This window comes from Crocodylus porosus, unplaced genomic scaffold (assembly GCF_001723895.1).
Source record: "Crocodylus porosus isolate Cpor-Errol unplaced genomic scaffold, CroPor_comp1, whole genome shotgun sequence".
Taxonomy (NCBI): Eukaryota; Metazoa; Chordata; order Crocodylia; family Crocodylidae; genus Crocodylus; species Crocodylus porosus.
In genome coordinates this window covers 30319236-30336362 of record NW_017728917.1, presented here as the reverse complement: position 1 = coordinate 30336362, position 17127 = coordinate 30319236, and the positions used below count along the sequence as shown (strand labels likewise).

At 39.7% G+C, this 17127-nt stretch overlaps 1 long non-coding RNA gene across 1 annotated transcript in view; it reads left to right on the top strand.

Annotated features, from left to right (window-relative positions):
• Positions 1-17127, top strand: part of LOC109311370 — a 211349-nt gene that overhangs the window by 11750 nt on the left and 182472 nt on the right. Inside the window, exon 2 of the long non-coding RNA XR_002101492.1 lies at positions 4193-4276. This is a non-coding gene — a long non-coding RNA (uncharacterized LOC109311370). The remainder of the gene's footprint in view (positions 1-4192; positions 4277-17127) is intronic.

Here is a 17127-nt window from a genome sequence, read left to right as displayed (position 1 = left end):
CCTCCCTCCCCCAGTGCTCCTTCCTGCCCATGGCAGGGGGTCAAACTAGATGATCTGTCTAGGTCCCTTCCAACTCATTGATTCTATGATTGATTGATTGAGTATATATTTGATTTAAAGAACATATTTCCTAACTTAAAAGTAGATCAATTTATTTATTTATTGGAATGTGAGGGTTTTTTGCTATTCTTTTACTTGTCTTTAAAACTTTGCTTACTGATAGAACTTTCTTGTACCAATCTGGTACCTTTCTTTTGTTGGAGACAGTTTTTGAGGTGACAACTGAAAGAATCTTTCAGATGTTGATTTTTGCCTGTATTAGAAAGTGTTTGTCAGCTTCTATAGCTATACTAACAAACCTTCATAACAGGAAAGTTCTTCTGCCACTGTAACTTCATACCAGTTCTCTGAATTAAATAACCTATACTAGCAAAATAATTTTTTTAAGCTAGTATTATTTTATTTACACTAGGGCAGGGGTGGGCAATTATTTGGGCCTGCAGGCCATATAGGGAATTTTGCTGAGCTGTTGTGGACTGGGTCATCACCCCTTTGCCCCCAGCACAACAACTCACCAAAACTCTCTATGTGGGATGGGGACGAGGGTGGGTGGGGAACCCTGTTTAGGAGCAGGGCAGGTGGGCAACACCAGGATCATGCGGCGGGGTCACAAGGCAGTGACAGCACAGGGCTGGGGCCTGGAGCAGGGCCATGATCCACTTCCTGCATGCCCATGTGACCATGGCTCAGCCCCAGGGCAATTAAGCCTGTGCACGGCCCAGATACAAAGAAGCTGGCAGCAGTGGTTGGGATGGGGCTGGGGTGGGGCGGGGTGAGCAGCCAGACATGAAGCCAGCAGTGGCAGCGGCATGGAGTCACCAGCATTAGGTGGGCCCTACAGGAGGGGCCGCAGCCACTCCGCACAGCTCTGTGGGGCCCCCCAAAGCATGGGGCCCAGGACAGTCACCCTGATTCGCACCCCCTTGGAACAGCCCTGTAGACAGGAGACAGAGGGATTAAAAAAAGAATGGTTTAGTATAATACAGGACCAGTAGCCACCTTAACACCCCTGCCAACCGACTTGGGGCTCTGGCCCCAGCCTTGGCCCCACATGGTCACAGTCCCATGATCCCAGGGTCTCCATGGAAACTGGCCAGGAGTTACATAGGCAGGGCATGTGGTTCTGCAGGGAGCTGTGTTTGGGGCCTGGATCATGGGGCAGTAACAGCGTGGAGCCACAGCCAGGGCAGAGCTGTGATCTGCTTCTTGCATGCCCCTGCCAGTGAAAACCATGCCTATTGCAAGGGCATGCAGACAGTGGATTGTGACTCTGCCCTGGGTTCCAACCCTGCACTGTCACTGCCCCAAGCTCCCAGGGCCCTGGCCCTGTCTGCCCATCTTGCTCTAAGATGCCATTCCCTGCTCGCCCATGGAATCATCCCAGCCAGCCCATGGCATGATCCCAGCCACCCAACCATGTGCCTTGCTCACTCAGGATCTGCCCCTGGTGGTGGGTGCAGGTTGGATGAGCCAGAGTGCCCTGGCACTGGGGCTAGGTCTGAATGTGGCAGCCAGAAGGAGTTGCTGCCACTAGGGCTGCCAGGAAATGGAGTCAGGCTGCCACGCCACCACAACTCTACTTTGCACCCAGGGGAGTGGTGGGGGGAAGAGAATGGCTGCTTGTGCCACAACCTGGGCTGCCCCTTGTGCCCGGGCTAGGCAGAATGGAGGAACCCACAGTGGACCAGGCAAAAGCCCTCTGTGGGTTGTATTTTGACCACCCCTGCACTAAGACCATTGTTAGCTTACTTAACTCAGTTAAAGCAGGGGTTGGCAACCTTTAAGCAATGATGGGCCAAATATATGTGTCTTTGAAAGTCATTCAGATATTTGTGGCCCAGCCACCATTGCTGTTTCTCCTGAGTGCTGATTGCCATTGATTCCCCAAGCTGCTGACTGCCACTGCGGGCCCAGCATGGTGGGCTGGATAAAATCTCTTTGCAGGCTGAATCCCACTGTAGGCCATAGATTGCTGACTCCTGAGTTAAAAGTAAAATAGTTTTAAATGTATCAAGTCTCAGTAACTAGGTGTTCTTACAGTTGAATGTAAGATGAAGTTGAAAAAATAATATTACAATTGTTAGTGACAGCATGTGACTTAAAGACAGAAAATAAAAATGTACTTCTTTGTGCTGTTCTTTTGCAAGCTTCAAATTATTAACAATTATGTAAAAATACTTGTTGTTTGCTAAGAGTATGGTCAACAGCCGGTAAAAAAGCATATTTTTGGAAATCACATGAAAACATTATTCATTTTTGGTAGATTTTTAAAATAATATCTGAATACTATGAAAGAGAGAATCTGGTGTCATATTATAAAATGTAATGTTAGTTTCCCATATCTAATTCTACCATTCACCTCAAATTCATTTTGTAACATTTTTGTCATCATGCCCCTCTTGCAATAAGAAATTGTCAGTTGCATTGACCTGGGTAGCAGTTTTCACAAAGGCAACAAAACCCTTATAACATCAGGAATTAGGGACCCACAAGAGTTTCTTACATAATTTCCTAGCAATATGCCTATATGTAGTCAAATATTTGCTCACTGGGCCCGCTTAACATAAGTGTGTATACTTTCTTTACCAACCTGATAGGGTTACATATAGGAAATCTTCAGAATTTTTAAACTTAGGGTAGCCTAACACGTTGTATAAAACTTAGATCACTAGAAATTAAATCACTCTATTATGGGCTACATTTAGGTTAAATAGGAAAAATATACAAAGATATGGCATATGTTATGGCATAGACCAGGGGTTGTCAACCGGTGGTATGCGTACCACTGGGGGTACTTTGAAAGGTCCTAGGGGGTACACAGGGGAACATGCAGATGGAGCCACTCTGTGCTGCTGCCTTCCCACTCTGTGTTCGCTCCACCACTTGCAACCCCCCCTCCCAGGGTACACTTATTAAAAAAAGGTTGAAAATCCCTGGCATAGACCATCGTGCTACCCCACCAATGAAAAAAGTAATTGATTTAGTGTCTTAAAAAGCAAATATTGGGCACTGCAGTTGGCATTCTAGTGTCATTCTGGTATATCCTTATTTCCTGGAGGAAACATCAGTTCTGGTAGATATATATTTCAGAAATCTTTTTGTAAATGAAGTTCTCCTTGCAGATATATATATTCCTGTAAATTATTTCATCAGTGAACCCTGTATGATGCAATTATTGCCTTGATATTACCATTTTCATTGCTCTGTGCATCACCAACTGAATGTAGTATTTGTCATCTTTTGATTAGTTCCCAGTGTTGTAGAGGAAGACAGATTTCTGTACAAGGAAAAAGTTACATAAATCACGTCAGACAGCTGAACTCTACATCATTCACTGTTTAATACTTCATGATGCAATGCTGAAGTTTTGAAAGTCATACATTTCTTTCCATTCACTTTGGGTTATCAGGGTGCCAGTTCTAAATAGGTGAAAGTTTAAATGAAGACTCAGAAATTTGCTCTGTGTGGCTTATCAACTTTGTTTAAAAAAATAAATAAAAATAGTATCAACAGTGTGTTCTACTGACTTTTACAAACAAAAATATTTCCAGAATTAAAATTGCACAGTGGAACATTTTGCAAATCTATGATATGTTCTGTGTCCAGTGTATTACAGAGAATTTATATTACCTTTAATCTGATATTAAGAGCTATTTTATGTTCTGAAGGGTTAGCATAATTGTTTCTTGTAGTGGTGAATTGAGCCTGGTGTACTGTAATGGCTCAGTAGAAAAAAAAGAAAGCCAGAGAGAAACCAAGAATGTGGCTAAGGAGAGAATTAAAAAATCAAGACATTTATGAGGGAGGGAGTTTATGGGGAGGTTTGGGAGACATTATCTCTTATGGTGCTGGTTTAGAGGAAAGAATTAAGCAGAGAATCCTTATAATACAGACATTTGAATAAGATCCACTACTCAACACTTAAAATACTTTGTGGAACCTGTTTGGCCTCAAAACTGTCCTATATCTGGCTTCCTATTAATTTTTTTGTCTCTGTTTGGTTTAAGGCATGATACCAGTGCCACAAAAACAGTCTTTCTGCAGTATTTTGGGAGTTCTGCTGGTTGTTGGTTTTAGTTCGAGATTGTTCCTGGTTTTTAAATTCAATCTCACTTCTCATTACTTCTGCCAGAACCTGAACTGTACTAACTACAAATGCCAGGTCCCCTGTCACTAAGGACAGTAAAACAGAAAGTGTACAGAAGTAAAGACTGAGGTAAGTTTAATATAACACTTAACTAATAAGAAAATACTTTTACATAGTACTGATGCTTCTGTAATGTAGCATGGCTGTATTTTCTAATTCAGACTTTACAACTTCTTCTCCTACTCCCTGGTAGTCAACAGGAAGTGTGGCATAGCATAATGTCATTCAGCCTGTGTGGCAACCATAACCTTTTGCTGAAGTCTGACCTTTTAGTAGGAGCCTTGGTATAAACTGCCTGCCCTTTAATTAGTCACTGGTTTGTATTGGAATTAACAAACTATTCAGAAAGGCATCAATCAGGCTTCTGGTCAGCTCAGCATCCTCCAAGTATTGTGGGCATTAAGTATAAACCAAGCCGGGAAAGATGAGGGTGGCTCTTCTGGCTTACTTTTTCTTCTGTCTTCCCAGACCTGCATTTGAAGGGAGAGGGATGAAGGAGGGAGAAGAGGAGTAGGGGAAGATGGGGGTTACCCCAAGTATGGTAGAGGACAGCAAATTAGACATGAGTTTACAAAGGTGATACATCACAATATTCCCTGTAATAATGCATTCAGTTTGGGGTTCCATGTTGCCAGGCAGAGTATCAGGATTAAATTACCACAAAAAGAGTTATTTATGGCTTCATCCATGCAACATGACAAGAAGTACATAAAAGATGCAAATATCATACCAAACAGGAAAAATAATTATTTAGGACTGGCATTTTCAGTGTAGCCCAATGTGCTTTGAGGATCTAACTCCTTCAAACTTCTTTAGAAAATACAAAGTAAGACTAATGCATAATGGTATAGGTAAGAATAAGAGAACAAAGTTAAGGCAGTTTTGTCTGGAAACTGGGAAAAAAAGGCTTTCTGACAATGCAGTGTATTAGGCTGTGGAGGTGCTCCTCCACAAAGTGGGAGAGGTGCTACTGATTCAGATTTCTCAATTAGATGGAGAAAATATTAAAACTATATTGTAGAAAATACTGTTTACTGGAAAGAATATGCACTGACAAATGTAATATAACTTTTCCATTTCTGCCTTTCCTAATTAGTTTTATTGAAACCAATTTGCTTTATGCCTTTTGAGATGGCACAGTCTAAAATGGAATCTATTCAGCCCAGGAAGAACATCTGTACTATTTTTGCATAAGTGATTGTACCTCATGGGGGACAGGAAAGAAAGTAAGAGGTTTCATGGTAGCTGTCAGGCCCCTACATAGTGCATTCAGGTACTTACCAATGTAAGGGGAGTTGCTGCTGGCCCTAATAGCCCTTTGGCTGCCCCAGTTTGGCAAATCTGGGAGAAAAAGAATATGTAATAAGGAATTGTGTTAATATTCCTCTGTGGTCAATCTGTAAGAGCATTGACCACAGACTGGTGATAATACTGAAATGTAATATCTTACAGCAGGGATGTCAAACATATGGTCTGAGTGCTGAATCCAGCCCATGGAACCCTGCTATCTGGCCTCCCATGCAGCCCCCTGGTCTGATCAGACCCATAGGAGGCACAGTGCATGCCCATCATGCAGGGCCATTTCATGGGCTAGATCTGGCCCTTGGACCTCCTCTCCTTCACCTTTCCCCTCTACCCTCCCTCAGCATACCCGACCTGGTAGCTGCTCCAGCCGGTCTGAGATCCCTGCAGATCCCAGAGTGACTGGAGTGGGCATCATGTGTGGCACAGCCTGGCCGGTGCAGCAGCTGTGCTGCATGTAGTGGCCACCCTATCTGGACTGCACACTTGGGCTATGCAAAGCTTCGGCTGCTGATTCAATTCAGAGGCGATTCAGCCTGATTTGGTGACCAAATCTCCAAATCCAAATCGAATCAGGAGACCAGTGAAAAGGTCCAAATCAATTCAAAGCTCTCCTAATTGTTTTGGAAAAGATTCAGAGAGCTTCAGCGATTCAGGCAGTCCCTGCTGGCTGCATCAGGGAGCTGGACCCAGATTCCATGCTGGTAAGTAGGGGGGTGGGGGAGAGGAGGGGAAGCTGGAGGAGGGAGGAGGGGAACATGGGGGGACCCCCGCCAGGCCCAATTTCTGTGCCTGCTCCCACATCCCCCCTGAGTGCCCCCCAACCCCCGCCTCCACTCTCCCAGTCCTCCCCATGGCTGCCCCACCTGGGCCCAGTTCCTGGCTCTTTAAAAAGAAGCCCCCACTCACTGGCCTCTGCCAGGCAGGCTGGTGATCCCCACTGCCCCACACTGCATGGGGGGCTCTGTCATGAGCCCCCTGACCTCTGCCTGCTCTCCCAGGCCCCCCATGGCTGCCCTGCCCACCCCAGCTTCTGGCCCTTTAAAAAAACCCCAAATCCCAGTCTCACTGGCTGCTGCAGCAGCCTTGGGGCTTCTGGGGGCGGGCAGCGGTGATCACCCCCTCCCAACCTGGCAGGAGCCAGTGAGTGCGGGGCCTTTTTTTTTTTTTAAAGGGCTGGGACCTGGGGTGGGTGAGGCAGCCATGGGGGTGGAGCTGGAGGAGCAGGCGGGGGTACACAGCATGGGGCAACTGGGGGTAGCAGGGATCACCCCCTTGCCTGGCAGCAGCCCATGACTGGGGGCTTTTTTTTTTCAAAAAGCTGGGAACTGGGAGAGCGGACAGGACAGCCATTGAGAGCAGGCAGGGGATGCGGCTGATTTGGAGATTCAGCCAATTTGGCTGTGACCAAATCTCCAAATCAGATTTGGCTGAATCGATTCAGGACAGCGATTCAGATCACCAAATTGAATCATTGTCCCCTGAATTGGCTGAATCTGAAGCGAATACTAGCCACTTTGTGCAGGGCTACTGCACAGTACTCACCACATGCTCTAGGACACACCACACATGGTGCTCACAGGCACTGTGTGCGGCTTGGGGCCATGTTTGGTTGGAGCAGACCAGGAGCTTTTGAAACCAAGACATTCTTCCTCAGGTTACCTGAAAGCTTATCTAACTCCATCCCAAATACACAGTTGGTCAAATAAAAAATATCACTCTAAGAAATCTTTGCCTCTCACATAAATATATTAGACATTTTCAGAAGTACCTAAGCAACTTGGGAGCTGAAATACCATGGAAGGTCAATAGGGCTTCCTTTCCAAAGTGCTTAGGCACTGTTGAAACTTCAATCCTTATTAATTTTTTCATATTTAAAAAAATATACTTGCAATTATTGCTCTACTGTCCAGGAGTCTTTCCAATTTAAAACCAACCTGCCTCAAAATATTTCTTCCTTTCTCTGCATTTGTCTTCCTTTCTCTCAAATTTCTCCCTACCTGAGGCCCAAGATAAGCAAGATCCACTACAGTTCCAGCGATGGCTGTTCTAGATCTAAAAGAAGTCTTGATTTAAAAATCATACCTCTGGGTACTCAATGACCAAAACCTGTTTTTCTTATAGCTAAACCCTTGGAAGGCACTCAGTTATTGCTTCTTCCGTGGCAAAACATTTTATTGTCCTATACTTATCAACCTTTATATCATATTTTTAGATGCAGAAATATTCAGGTCACCTTTAAAGAATAAATAACATCTTGTTTGTTCTGAAAATTCCTTCTGCCTTGAGTGAAAGTCCCCCCACGCAAACAAAGTTATGAGCTTGTGTACACAAGGTGTGGCAGTAGATGGTACTTTGCACAGTTTATGGCTCTGATCCTCCAGAGGGCTCTGTTCAGGTCTGTTCAGGTTACCCTAAAGACTCATTGACTTCACCAGGACTATAGTTATGTATTACGGGCTTCTTGGGTTGATTCCATTGCACAGTGGGACTTGTATATAAGAGCACAAGTCTTGTTTTTTCAAAATATGCAGCACTAACAAGGGCAATATTAAAATCAATGTGATTTGTACGATCAGGAAAAGACTGCTAAATTAAGTTTATATTTCAAAAGATATGAAAGCTTTAAGCTTAAGATATTTGACAGTTTATATTTCAGCAGCTTGGCCTTTATTTTACCATAGAAGAGTCACATGTGTTGTAAAAGTTGAGATATTTTATTTTGACTATTCCACTATATCACAATTGATTCTGTTAAAAAAGCAAAATATGCCATATTTTGCAAAGACAAAACAAAGATACAGCAGTGACCTATGGTACATAATTAAATAAATGAAGTATTTGGGAACGTATCTTTAATCAGTTATAAAATTCTCAAAGAACACCAGGCATAGTTGTATGTATTTGATGTTATTGATAATTATGGAATATTATAAATTAGAGAGACAAAATGTTTTAACTTCAGGTGACTGTCAGGTAACCTCATGAGTAGAATTGTTACACTATGGGAGAAGCAAAATCAAGCTCCTTTTGCTTGGAAGGTGGATTAAGAGTGGAAAACCCCAATTGTGAGACAAATACATTACTTATACATAAAATCTGATAATGTACAGGTTACTGAACCTTTTAACTTGTGATTTATGGGAGAATAAATATACATAACATTAAAAAGTCCAGAGACATTGCTTTTAAAACATGGGTGCCATTTGTGAGTGTATTTTGATGAGGAAGACATATATACCAGGAAGTAGATTAAGTTACTACCTCATTATATACAGTATATATAACAGCCCTGGTCACAGCCAGGCTAAGCTGGATCTGTTAAAGTGACCTAGGGATAGAAGGTTCTGTAAGTCTGATTACCAGTTCTCTGAATCATCACTAAGTCATTTTTTTCACTGAAAATTCTTAGTATGAACAGGAGTGAAATTTTAGAAAAGCCAGGTTTACCTTGCAAAGTAATATTACATCAGGCCTCAAAATTTAAGCTGTTTTGCATGTAGGAAAGACAGACTGTAATAAAGCAAATGGTTGGTGTATTATCTGAAACTAATGTTTTGGCTGTATATTAAAAATTTACATTAATAAAAATGTGTGGGGGTTTTGGATGCTCATTATTTTTGTTATTGTGTTAAAAAAATATTTATGTTTTGTTAATTGGATAAAATGAAGTTGGATCTCCTTCTGGAAAAATGCTGTCTAACTTGGGAAATAGCATACATCTTCAATTGATACATATGGAATTTTTATCCAGAGTAATAATTTTTAGATTGCGCTTTATATTTGTCAACCATGAAAGAAGCACCAGAAATCTCACAAGAGAACATGTTCCCCCTTAACTATACCTAGCCTGATTTTTAGATCAGAAAGGCACAAAAAAGCATGTAAACTTTTGAGTTCTATGCATATTGAATCTGAATTTTTAAGCTCATTTTTTCACTCATTTTAATCATCAACTGTTGTTCAAAGTGGCTCTAAACCATAAATTCTTAAGCTTGAAACTTTTGCAAGCAGAATAAAGGAGCTGGAGTTTGTGATCTGTGGGAGAGTAAATTCCAAGGTTAATTTATAACTAAAGTAAATGAATCTATAAAAAGAAGAAAAGGTCCATAATAAATATGTTAACAAATGATGAGAAAAAGAGGCTTGATAAAAGATATCAGAACTTGTTTGGTCCCAGTGATTTTATGACAGAAGAATTCAATTATAGGTGTGTTTGGGAGCAGCAAATCATAATTCTGTAAATTACTAATGGGACACAAAGCTCTTTATCATGTTCTTTATGTGTTTACATGCAAGGTTGGTCCTGCCCTCTGTAAATAAACTCTTAGCACCTACGCTATGCACCTATGTAGAAATTTAGTGTCACAGCAGAAGGAACACATACAGCATGGGCTGAATCATTTTTCAAACATGTGGGCAGTGCCATTTATAATGAGGTTAGCCAACAGATTGCTTTTCCTTATTCTTGCTTTATAATTTGCCAAGTGTTTTTATTTAAGTCTCTGTAAAATATTAACTGTATTGAGCTTCTTACTAAAAACTTGGGATCTGATACACAGAGCACCAATATACTGTGGAGATTAATTAAATGAATTGTATTAGGTTGAATGCATTTAGTCTTGTGTTATATATTCCTTATATAAGGCTTTAAACCTGTAATTTAGATAATGACCCTCCTTACTTATCCAAGAGGTAGATTAGCCTCAGGTCAATTGCAAATTAACTCCTAGGGCCTACCCTTAATCTAAATTGATTTTAAGGGCTGCCAGTTACTTGCTTCTGAAATCAATAAACCAGTATCTTTTGTCAGTCTTTGAAAGAAGGGTTCTTTCTGGAAATGCAAATCTAAATACTTAGGGGCCATTGTAATAGTAATCACAGGAAAATTTTAGGAAGCTAAACTTTGGTTGCCCCAGTTACAAAGCACAAAATAGTTAGGACAATTCACATGTTTGCAGTGAGGATTCCACCTTAATATGTGCAGTCTTAAATAGATTCACGTAATCTAGTGAATAATTTCTCACTGATTAGAGACTCCTGCTGCTTTAAGACAGATTGGCTTGCACCAAATTTATTTCAAGGAACACCTGTGCTGTTCCATTTTTCCATTGACTCCAGTGTTGTGACAGCATTCACGTCATGAAATGATCATATGTAGAATAAAAACTTATGCCGCTTAGCCAATGTATTAATTTAACAAGATTATTCTAGGGAATTAAACACTTAAGGAAAATGTTTATTTTATTTCACTATTTACTACCTTATGATTGTGAGAAAAGCTTATTTGGATAGGAATGCCACAATGTATAATACCTGTATCCTTTTCCCTTAATATTGAAAAGGCAAAATATTTAATTTCTTTATTTCAGTTATTCCTTTCCTGGTGTACCACTGATCTAATCCTCAACAAGAGTGTTACTATGCCAAGGAAATAATTTGATAATCAAAAGCTGTGAGCTTTTGCAATCTTGATTCATATAAAACCTAGAATGTAGAAATGTGTTTGATGTATGCAGTACCACTAAAACTTCCATTTATTTCTTATTTATTTCTTCATGTATTTGCATGTTACTTGAAAATTTTAACTCAATTAAAAGAAATTTGGGTCTGCGGGTACAGAGAAAAGATTATACTATTATAAAATGGGCAAAGAAAAATAATTGGGCAGGAACTCAGCAGATAAATTTTTACTCTTGCACCAGTCCAACCACTTTCATTGGATCCCTAGTTAAGAGTAAATAAATTGGTAGAGAAGAGGTGCTGGGATGGTGATGAAGTGTGACACTTTTGGTGCTACAGAGAAACAGAGCTGAGCTCTGGAGAATTCAGTGAGGATAATGGGTCCTTCAAAATTGTATCATAAAATAGTGGTCCAGATTGAAAGCAATTAATACCAAAATTATCTCACAACCAGCAGTGGCATCACCCTAACTGTTGGGACCCATAAGTCTCCAAAGTGCCTCAACCTTAATGTCATATGACTTAGCTGTTGAAAAAAATTGGGTGAAAGATTCAGGGAAATACCTTTTGATTATGTTTTTGGGCTTTTTTTTTCATTAACGTAGCATGTGATTTTCCTCTCAACCTCTAGGAATGCTTTGGATGTCTGTCAAGACTGCAGTGTTGTCTGTACTATAGAAATATAGAAGTTCCTCTATATGAATTGCCATTACTATTTTCCTTATCTGTGAAGGAAGCACAGCTACTCCCACTGGGGAAATTGCATGTTAACTTGATCTTAAAATAAAAAATCAGAGGGAAAGGTCACATCCTAATAAGCTGTGCAAATCTAAATTCCCAAGGAGCCTCAGAATGATCTTGTATGATTAAGGCACTAACAATTTTCCAACAATGTGCTATTAAACTGCTTCCAGTGAGTGTCTTTTAGCATCTTGGAACCATTAATGAAATAAAGAGACAATCAGCAGGATACAGTTTCTAGTTCTGGCCTGAGATTTATGGGGGCATCTCTCATTGATGAGTCTGAGAGATCTTTATCTTTAGGTTTTTCCCTCCTTTCTCTTTCCTCCTCTGTAATGCTGATATGTTCCACAACCCCCTGTAGCTTTTTTTTCCAGGGTTCTTGCAAGGCCTTTAAAGACAACAGGAGAAGTGTCTGTTTCTGAGGGAAGAAAATGAGAAAAATGTAACTGGCCATTTCAGCATGAGACAGAATCAGGAAAACCTGCTCTTAAATTTATTGGGAGGTTGAGTTTTGAAGGTTTTTTATCTTGTAATTCAAACAGGGAATACCATTCAGACCCTTCCTGTCAAACAGTTTCAATTGTTAAAGGTTGTTGCATTTATAAAAGTTGGAGGCAACTTTTCTTATTCTTTATAAGTAAAAATAACAAAAAGGGTTGGGCTAATTACCTCCTCAAATTGATCAAACTGGCTCCATATGCTTTTGATTTAAGCATCTCCTATTCTCTTTTGTTCCATGACATGTAGCAATATAATGGTTCTTTAAGGTTTGGCACACCCAGGGAACTACATTAAAGTTCTTGTTTTGTGTTAGACAGATGATATTCCTTCTGAATATGAATGTTAAGATCATCAAGACTTCCACAGAGACTTTTCACTAGTGTGTAACATGTTCCCTTGTGCAGCTTTGCTTCTGTCCTATCACAGAGCAAAAAATAAGTAGCAAACGAATTGTATCATTCTAGCAATCACCTTCCTTAGTGTCTTCTGTTGAGAAACATAGTGATTTTTGTATTTGAGTTCTGTTAGTGCTTATGGTCCATTTTGATTTATTTTAATGCTAGGGCAATGGATTTAATGTGCCATTCGTTGTCCTCAACTCTGGTCCACAATATGATATAAATTCTGTCTAGTAGTGTAAACTATTTTCTGCATCATGTCCGAAAATGTAGACCTTGTTTCTCTGAAAACAGTATACCAGAACTGGTTTTAAGTGGTGTCAGTAGTGTGTGGCCTTTTTCCAGATCTGGGATTGTAGAGGAATGTTTTGCTTGAAGTGATTGAGCTGCTCACTGCAGAGACTACATGGGAGAATCCCATTAGCTAGTTGTGCTGGCCATAGGGATTTGAATACTCCATATCCTGCTATTGATCAGGAGGCACACCAAACACCCTGTCAATAAAAGATCAAGAATGAAATCCTGACCTAACTTGGTACATCTACACGAGACGCTAATAGCCGAATAATACTGCGCAGTAGTATGTCAGAACACAAACAGTGCTAATACACTACTGCACAGTAGCATCACAGTAGCATCACTAAAAAGGCATTTGCCAGCACTACTGCACAGTAACTCCAGTTACTGTGCATTTGTTTAGTACTTGATTATACAAGTACTAAATAAATGCACAGTAATCACTGCACAGTACCATCTTCTATAGATGTGCCCACTGTAGAAGTTTTGCCATTGGCTTCCAAAAAGCCAGGATTCCACAGAAATATTAGCTATTATCTTGGTTAAATAAATTAACATAGGTTGTGTAGTGTAATACGTAATGAACCAGGAACCAGATCCTGTAACAGTTTATATGAGCTGATCATCTGCTCCATAGTCCACAACATGAGGAGAAGTTTTGCTTCTATCTCCCAGTTCTACATCTTATGCCATGCACACTTTGTAGCATCAACCTTTATACTTTAGGCTTGTCTAGATCAGTGGTTCTCAACTCTTTTAGACTTGAGACACTTCTTCATAACGTTTGTGAATTGAGCAGCATCCCATTAAAAAAACTAATATACTGTATTTGTTAATATATTTGTTATACTATTAACCTGCTGGAAGAGTGGCCAGGAAGGAGTAGCAGCTGCCAGCAACGAGCCTGCACTGCAGTGAGTTTTAGAGGGGGTAGAGGAGAGCTAGGGTGAGGGAGAAGGAAGAGCAGTTGAAAGGGAAGAGCCTGCACTTACCGTCTCACCTGAGCCTGCACTTATCTCCTCTCTCCAGCATCACCCTGGCTGAGAATAGCTGGCCTGGGTGAAGCTACTCACTGGATACAAGACAACTGTCTTGTTGTGAGCCTGGGGAAGGCAGAAATCTCTGGATAGTGGACAAAGTTTGACATTTGCCCCTCCATTTTAACATTTTTTTCCAGGCAACATTCATAGTTTGTGAGGAAAATTAAGAGATGAATGAAAATCAAGCCCTAAATTCTGAACTTTCCTCACTAAGAGTTTGAACAAATTTGTCCTTGCTCTTCTTTTGCTTCAAGTTTTGTCCTGTTTTTAAATCAAATATATTATTCCTCATGAGGGGTCATCTGAAAACTACCACAAAAAGCTCAGGTTTCTATGCACGAAGGTGGTAGTATAATTGTAACAAATGTACTTGGCTTGCTACACAAGAACAGGAAGTGTGGGGTGTGGGAAGCAGCCTGCTTTTAAGGACCCAGTTTGTATTTGAGATGGTCCAGAATAGTTTCAGTGGGAGTTCTGCATACAGAAAGAATGCAAGAAGTGTCCTATTCCTGACATTCAGCTGCGTAATGTAGTAAAATGCACTGGATATTATCCAAATGTCCATTATGAACTTTGTTAGTTTACTTCTTTTCTTTTGTTGCGGGGTGGTGTTTTTTCTGCTACATTTTAAACTGGGAATATTTTAATCTTGTAATGGTTCTTTAAGTAATACTCAGTCTTTATAGTTATAATTTATAACTATAATTTACATTGTGATTTTTGTTTCAAATTCAGTTAATGTAACATTTGCAATCTTTTGTTTTTTAATTGTTTTAGAGGAGTAAAAAGCTACAGTAAATCATCTTGAGTTGAAAACTTAGAAGAGTAAGAAGCTCCAGTTATTCACAGTTATAACACATCCCTCCAGAACTACACAATATTTTAGCTGCACACAGGCATGCTTGAGCAGTTACAAAAAGTCACAGTAAGAACTTTTAGTTCCTCATAGGTTAATTGCTTACCTAGAAGATAAGCCTAGTTGTAAAAATACTGAAATATGACAACATAATTTATTGCATGCTAAGTTATAGGAATTCTGTCAAAATGAAGTGAGGATAAAGAGCAAATTGATTTAGAACTACAGCAGTCTAATACTTAAGTACTCCAAACTGTATAGACAGGATTCTAATTTGTAGTTGCACAATATGGAAATCACAAGCATACAAAGGTTGAGGTAATGCATGTATATAATATTAATATGATTTTTCATAGTAAACTTTCTAGAAAAAAAGTATATAAATGTGCTTAAACTTTTGGGTCAAACCTAAATTGTGCTCTATATAATTTCAGTTATCATGACAATTAACTTGAAAGATCTCTAGGACTTAGAAAGAGAATGTTAATATAATTTTAAATATAGAAGAGGCAAGTTGATGACAAGAACACATGACATGAAGAAGGGAACTGAAATTTACCCAATCTGTTTCTTCCTCCCCTTTTATTGCTGCTAAAATTTAATGTGACTTCTCCGTTTGCACCACTATAGTTAAAGTTGTATCACCAATTAATCATTAGCTCTTACACTTATGGGGTTGGAACTTGACTATAACTGTTCACTGAGTTGAAACATGCCATTGAAGTCACAGCCAGGAAGAAAACAGGAAAAAAATGTAATGTGGAGTGGCATCTTTTGGTTGATTCTAAGAAATCTAAGTTAAAGGACTAGATGATTTAGGGACTTAATATTAACACATCTGGCCTTTCCCCTTTAATGTCACTGTTACAAATCTTGACAGGCTGTTAGTAACTGAAAATCATTACTCTTAACAGCTGCTTGATACACTATGAGATGAATTAATGCTGTTAATCCTTTTTCAGTATACAGTTGTTCATCTTTCTAGTGCAGCTTCCTGGAGCCCAAGGGTTAAAAATGAATATTCTGACTGAACTCACAAGCAGAGTTTTCCTAAAGGTTAAGATGGAGAAACATTTCATAGTCCCAACGTTATTTATGCACACAATGTTAAGAGCCTTTCAAATTTATTTAATGTCTCTCACTTTTACAGTTTACTTTCCAGTTGAAAAACACAGGAATTTTTAAAATATGTTAATATAAAAGGTGTGATATAAATTATCAAAAGTAAGGAAATTCTAAGCTTGCATCTTTAAGTGTTCTGTTGTTCTTGGGTGCACTATTCTGCCTTTGCCATTGGACAAAAAAAAATGACATTTTGACTCTACTGCAGAAATCTGCTATTAGAATTTGAAATTCTAGTTTCCATCATTCTTGGACAGAGATGCCTCTGTAGTACAAAATTTCCATTGACATCAGTAGAAGATTCGCTCCATGGAGTAGTTTTCAGTAGTTAACATCGGAAGAAAATATAAAAAGTAAACTTTTCAATGTGGAACATTTGGGTCCTGCAAGTTGTGGGTACAAATACTTGCAGCTTTGAAAAATAGCTTTGAAAAAACAAGATTAGGATACTGGTAAACTTATTTAAATATCAAAAATGTGCTTCCTGGGTGAATGGTGTTCATGGAAAACACATGCACTCTGGTGGACAATTAACAAATTAGCTACATAATAAATGCCTCGTGGGCAAAGGGCGGGGTGGGGGGGCAAGGCATTGTATAGGTGATATCTGACTAATCGATGAGTCGGAAAAACTTTGGATCCAGAACACAGGAGTTGGAAAATTAAAATCAATGAAAAAAACCCATTAGAAACTATAAATCTGGAAAGTAAAATAAAAAGCACCCTTCTTTTGTTTCAGCTTAGATGTATGTTGAACAAACTTGTAACACAGCAAGGGTTTTGCTGTAGAATACCATAACAGCATAGGTCTGTAACAGTGTCATACTTGTGGTTTCTTGAAATGAAACATTACATCCGGATTACCTGAGTTTTATCCATATTGGGCACATCTACATGAGACACTACTGTGCAGTGCTAACTGTGCATGTATTTAGTATTTGTATAATCAAGTACTAAATAAATGTGCAGTAATGCTGGCAAGCATCTTTTAAGTGATGCTACTGTGCAGTAGCCTAATAATACTGTGCAGTAGTGCATTAGCACTGTTGGTGCCGTGACGCACTACTGTGCAATATTATTCTGCTACTGTGCGGTCAGTGTCTCATTTAGACAAGCCCACTGTACAGTACTTTCTTGCCTTTGGAAACCAAATACTTATTAAGACTATGAGCTTTTCCCTATCCTGAGGACCAAGCC